Here is a 6,395-nt window from a genome sequence, read left to right on the forward strand (position 1 = left end):
CCTCTCTATCTTGGCTTCTAGTACATCAATCTTAGGCATCATCTTTGTCCCCAAGTGCTACATAATACTATTAAGACTAGAAAGGAACTCACTTCATCACATTAAGGATACAATATATGCTAGAAAAACAATCCTTAAAACCTAGCTCCCATATTTCTTAAATTAAAGAGTTTTGAAGCATGATTATTCTTCACTATCTGAATGCTCACATATGAAGTCATAATTTGGCATTTGATCCCATAGGCTATTATTTCTTTAAGTAATCATATTAAGCTAAATGAATTCTGTATCCATCCTCTTATTCATGTAGGGATATAGCTTGCATTTTGAGTCCTCCTCTTACATTCACTATTACTTTCGTGTTATTGATTTCATTTGCTAATGAAATGCTAATTTGGGAGTTCTTCTACTTGGACCATTCACATATTTTATTAATTTAACCACTAGATTATTCCAAAAAAATTTATTTCCACTGTCAATTACATACGCTGATGAACAGATTCAAGAGTCATACATGTAAATATTCTTAAACATTTTGTAAATTTGACATTCAGTACAACAGATTTCTGTCAATATAGTGTTTTGTTGCTGAGGCCCTTGAGACATTTCTCCAATTTCTCATACGTTCTTTTCTTATATGTTTTTCTTCTCAAGAAATCCAAATTCTTTACATTCGATGTACCTTTCCATGAAGGTTATACTATAACAGATCACTGCATAATGAGCTACATACTAAGTTATGGCAAATTTAGGACCTCATTTTATAACCCGACATGAAATGTCACCCAGAACAACCAATTTGCAGTCAATACCTGGAGCCTCTCTATAAATTATGATGCCCTGTATCAAATGCCCAGATGTAACTACTCCCACTGACTCTGTACTCACTTCTCTGTGTTACGCTAAACATCCAAGCAGCCTTTACCTTGTCACTTCTTCACAGTCCATTACTTTTTGCTAAATTGGTTCATATTCCTTTAACTCATACAGACTGGGAAAGATCTAAAATCCAGGAAGGCCATTTGTATCCATTGAGGTGGAGGCTTCTCTGTACCCAGGACTCCAGACAGAATCAGCAGAAGATTCTGGCATGCAGCTTCAGAACTGGTCTGTGTGATGCCTGTATGTGAACCAGAACTTCATGAACCATGTCTCAGAGAGCCAGATCAGTCAGGAAGACGAGAGTGAATAATAATCCATAAAGAAGGTGGGGACTGGCACACACTCTTATACACACAGGGTTCCCAAAAGAGGAAGATGATGCCTCATGTGTCTCTAAAGCCCCAGGACTCTTCCCATGATGCACTTCCCTCATTCTCATGGAAATCCACTTTGTTCAGTTGCCTGGTCCATTCAAATTGTGTGTGTGTGTGTGTGTGTGTGTGTGTGCGTGTGTGTTTGTAAGAGAAAAAGTGTGTGTATAAGAGAAAAAGGAAAAAACTGAATAAAATAAAATAAGGGAAAATTTTTTAAAATCTCATCAAGGAAGCTGCAGTGAGACAATGATTCATACCATGAACCCCTTTTGTATTTATCTTTACTTATAAGGGTTCATTGCAAAGAGTCATTGGTCTGGTTCGAGGCCTTTGGTTTCTACTATCTTATGAATACTGGGCCCTAACTAGGGCTCCTGCAGGATATCCTGTTGTCCTGTGTTTTAGAAATCTTGAGACTTTAGGTCTACAGGCCAGGTCCCTTCACAAGATACAGCAGATCATATATGGGGTGGATAGTGGGGCATGCCAAGTCATATCCTTGGGTCTGGACCTGCGAAGCTGTAGGATTGGTCTACCAGATATCAAATGGGGACAACTGTTCCATGTTTACAACTTTGAGTCTGGCTCACACACACCTGCACTAACAAGGATGCATCCATTGTGCTTCTCTGGTGAGGTGCAGAGCCTGCTCTCCCAAGTGTTGCAGCTGGTGGGGGTCAGGTATAGCTCTCCCACTCTATGGCCACAATGCCAGCTCTATCACTTGCCCTAGATATTGATGGGCATAGGGGAGGAGGACAACTCTTCTCAACCCTTGCCACCTCAAGACAGATGGGTACTTGGGACAGATAATGCAAGCTCACAGTTTTTTGGCTGGCTCATCTACAACTGCACTAACAAGGGTGACTCTAGTGTGCTTCCCTCATGAGGTAGAAGGTTTGCTCTCCCAAGTGTTACAGGTGCTGGGGGTCAGGGATAGTTCTACCACTCCTATAACCACAGGACATGCTCTCCCTAGTACCCAAATGTCTGGTGGTGGCATGAATGGGCATGAGCTGCCTTTCTCTCCCTCCCCTCACCCAGCAATGCCTGGATCATGTGGAAGACCTAGCCCTGTGGTCTTAAGAGCTGAAGGCATTCTTTTAATTGATGTCTCTCTTCTCAGATGACTCTAGATGTGATGACTCAGATATGTCAAGTTCTTAGGAAACTATCCATCACAATTGACACCATATAATTTTGACACACAAATACATCACTACAAAGCTGCCTTTCCTTTCCCATTCTTCCCAAGATCTCATATTAAATTCTAAGTAGTGGCTGGAGAGATGGCTCAGCATTTAACAGCACTGGTAATTCTTCCTGAGAAGCCAGGTTCAAGTCCCAGCACCAATATGGCAGCTCACAACTGTCTGTAACTTTAGTTCCATGGGATCCAATACCCTGACACAGATATACATTCAAGCAAAACATCAATGTACATGAAATAAAAATAAACAAATATTTTCAAAAACATAAGTAACTTTACATGTCCCACAGTATTAAAATTCCCACAATGGAACACACTAAAATTTCACTCAGAGGTTAAGAGTACTGGCAGATTTTCCAGAGGTCCTGAGTTAAACTCTGAGCAGTTGCATGTTGGCTCACAACCAGCTATAAATAGACCTGGTGACTTATTCTGGCATTCAGAAATACATGCATGCAGAACACTATACATAATAAATAAATCTTTTTAAAAATGCAGTCCTGCTGGGCAGTGATGGCACACACATTTACTGTCAGCACTCAGGAGACAGAGATAGGTGGATTTCTGTGACTTCAAAACCAGTCAGATCTACTACACAGTGGGTTCTAGTCTATCCAGTACTACACAGAGAAACTCTGTCTCAAAAAACAGAAAAATCGGCCGGGCGGTGGTGGCGCATGCCTCTAATCCCAGCACTTGGGAGGCAGAGGCAGGCGGATCTCTGTGACTTCGAGGCCAGCCTGGTCTCCAAAGCAAGTTCCAGGAAAGGCGCAAAGCTACACAGAGAAACCCTGTCTCGAAAAAACCAAAAAAAAAAAAAAAAAAAAACCAGAAAAATCAGTCCCTTTATTATATCCAGTCTCTTTTCAAACCCAAAAATGTTTTTAAAAGTTTAAAATCTAGCCAGGCAGTGGTGGCATATGCCTTTAATCCCAGCACTTGGGAGGCAGGGTCAGGCAGATCTCTGTGAGTTCGAGGCCAGCCTGGCCTACAGAGTGAGTTCCAGGACAGGCTCCAAAGCTACACAGAGAAACCCTATATCGAAAAACCAAAAAAAAAAAAAAGGTTGAAATCTCTCAAGTGTGGGCTCCTTAAAAAATAAAAATTAGATTAAATAATTCCTTACTTGAAGAGGGAAAGGCCCAAGGCAAAGTCTCTCTGACAAATAAAATCCACTCTCAACTGTGTAATAGTTCGATTTCCAATGTCTGGATCCACTTACTATCTTCTGGGCTTCTCCAAAGGGCTTAGGGCACTTCTTCAACTCCATCCTCTGCAGCACACACAGCTTGCCTTCCAGGCTCAGGATGGCTCCACTCTATAGCTGCGGCTGTTTTTGTCAGTCATCCCACAGTACTGACATCAACCACAATGCTGGGTCTTCTGCTGCAACATGGCTGCACTTTCATCAACGCCTCTCATAGACTGTCTTCATGGTTCCAAGTCTCAAATTCTCTGTATGACTCCTTTAATTCTTGACCTTCAAGTGCTAGTGTACTTCCACCTTCACCAATAGCATCGTCTGGCTTCTCACAGTGCCAAGCCTCCACTGGAATCCATGACCAATTCATACCTTCAAAACCAGTACCACCTGGGTGACTCTCACACCACCACGTTTGACCCTAGCATGAAATACAACTGCCTCTGGGACACAGCATCCGTGTGCTCTCAGGAAACACTTCTCAGAAGATTTCAACTCAGCAATGCTGGGTTCTTCTTCTTCTTCTTCTTCTTCTTCTTCTTCTTCTTCTTCTTCTTCTTAAGACAGGGTTTCTCAGTGTAGTTTTGGTGCCTGTACTGGAACACACTCTGTAGCCCAAACTGGCCTTGAACTCACAGAGATCTGCCTTGCTCTGCCTCCAGAGTGCTGGGATTAAAGTCATGCACCACCACAACCATGAGCTCTTCTTAATCACCACTAATTTCTCAAACCAACCAGCATCGAGTATCTCAGTAAAACAAGTTTTCAATTTAGTTGTTCAGATATTTTGTTAATCATAGTTGATAATACAGGCCCAGCTAATCAGGGCCACAGAATCTTAATTCAAAATAACAAATGTCCCCAATAGAGTCTTTAAACTTCCCTCTGAAACTTCACAAGCCATGTTCCAATCTTCTGCATTACACTCAACATTCTTATATTCCAAGCTACTACAGAACAGCTCACCATTAGGTAAAACTCAAAGGATTTTCTTATACAATGTTTCAAAGTCCCTTCAAGGTCCTCCTACAATACAACATGGTCAGGTCTGTCAAAGCAAGACCCCACCCCTGGTACCAACTTGTCATAGTTAGAGTTTCTATTGCTGCAATAAAGCAACATGGCCAAAAACCAAGTTGGAGAGGGAAGGGCATATTTTGCATACACTTTCACATTTGAGTTCATCATTGAAGGAAGCCAGGACCGAAGTCCAACAGGGCAGAGAATGGAGGTAGGAACTGAGGCAGAGGCCATGGAGAGGTGCTGCTTACTGCCTTGCTCAGCCTGCTTTCTTATAGAACTCAGGACCACCAGCTAAGGATTGTCACCACCTGCTTTGAGCTGGGCCCTCCCTATCAATCACTAAGAAAATACCCTATAGCTGGATCTCATTTTCTTTTTTGGGGGGTGGGAGGCGTCAAGATAGGGTTTCTGCCAGGCAGTGGTGGTGCACGCCTTTAATCCCAGCACTAGGGAAGCAGAGCCAGGCGGATCTCTGTGAGTTAGAGGCCAGTCTGGTCTATAGAGTATCAGGAAAGGCACAAAGCAACACAGAGAAACCCCATCTCAAAACAAACAAACAAACAAAATGGACAGGTTTTCTTCATGTAGCCTTGGCTCTCCTGTAACTAACTCTGTAGACCAAGCTGGCCTCAGACTCACAGACATCTGCCAGCTTATACCTCCCAAGGGCTGGGATTAAACGTGTGCACCACCACTGACATCTTAAAAACATTTTCTTAATTGAGGTTCCCTCCTCTCAGATGACTTTAGCTTGTGTCAGATTGACAAAACATTATCAAGTGCAGGGTACTTGAGCTGAAAGGAGAAGTGGACATATGTCTCATTCCTAACTCAGAAGCAATATCCAGTTGATAGCCAGCTGCTAATGAAAGCTTAGTTTCCTTCAAGGGAGTCTCAATGGGGAAACCAACTACTTTGAAGAGTAAAATGCATGTTCAACAGTAGATGACAACAGAAAATGAACTCATGGCATCTTTGGATGTTTCTTGTCTCACAATACCATGTCAGGGAGTTTTACTTTTTTGTTTGTTTCTTCGTTGTTTTTATCTTGTTTTTGTTGTTTTGTCTTGTCTTCTTATTTTTTTCTTCTCTCATTTTACCCTATGGGTTCTTTGAGTATGTGCAATGGCTACCACTTTATGTTTTGGTGGCATCGAGTGTGCAGCCATGTGGGTCTCTGATTCATCTGAGTTTTCTTCGCCTCTTTCCTTCTCTTTATTTTTTTTGTTCAATTTAATGTGTTATTTTTTATTTTATCTTAGTATATTTTCTTTTCATGTATTTTATATTACTATTATCCAATAGGAACCTCGTTGCTTTCTAGTGAGAGACAGAAAGGTGTTGGATTCAGATGTGTGTGAAAGTGTGTGTGTGTGTGTGTGTGTGTGTGTGTGTGTGTGTTTGAGTGTTTTGTTATGTGCATGTGTGTATAAGAGTCCTTGGAGGCCCTAAGAGGGCATTAATCCCTTGGAGCTACCATTACAAGTGGTGTGAACTACATTTTATGAGGGCTGTGTATTGAACTCAGAGGTTATGCAAGAGGAGCACACAATTTTGTCTGCTGAGACATCTCTCAGGCTTCTGCAACATTCCGCAATATCTGTTTATCAAAACATCCTTCTATCTCATGAGTAGTTCTACTCCTCTAACTCCCAGGATGCATCAGGATTCTCTAGTCTTCCCCCTATAAGGGCTAGCATTGTTT

This window comes from Peromyscus eremicus, unplaced genomic scaffold (assembly GCF_949786415.1).
Source record: "Peromyscus eremicus unplaced genomic scaffold, PerEre_H2_v1 PerEre#2#unplaced_106, whole genome shotgun sequence".
Taxonomy (NCBI): domain Eukaryota; kingdom Metazoa; phylum Chordata; class Mammalia; order Rodentia; family Cricetidae; genus Peromyscus; species Peromyscus eremicus.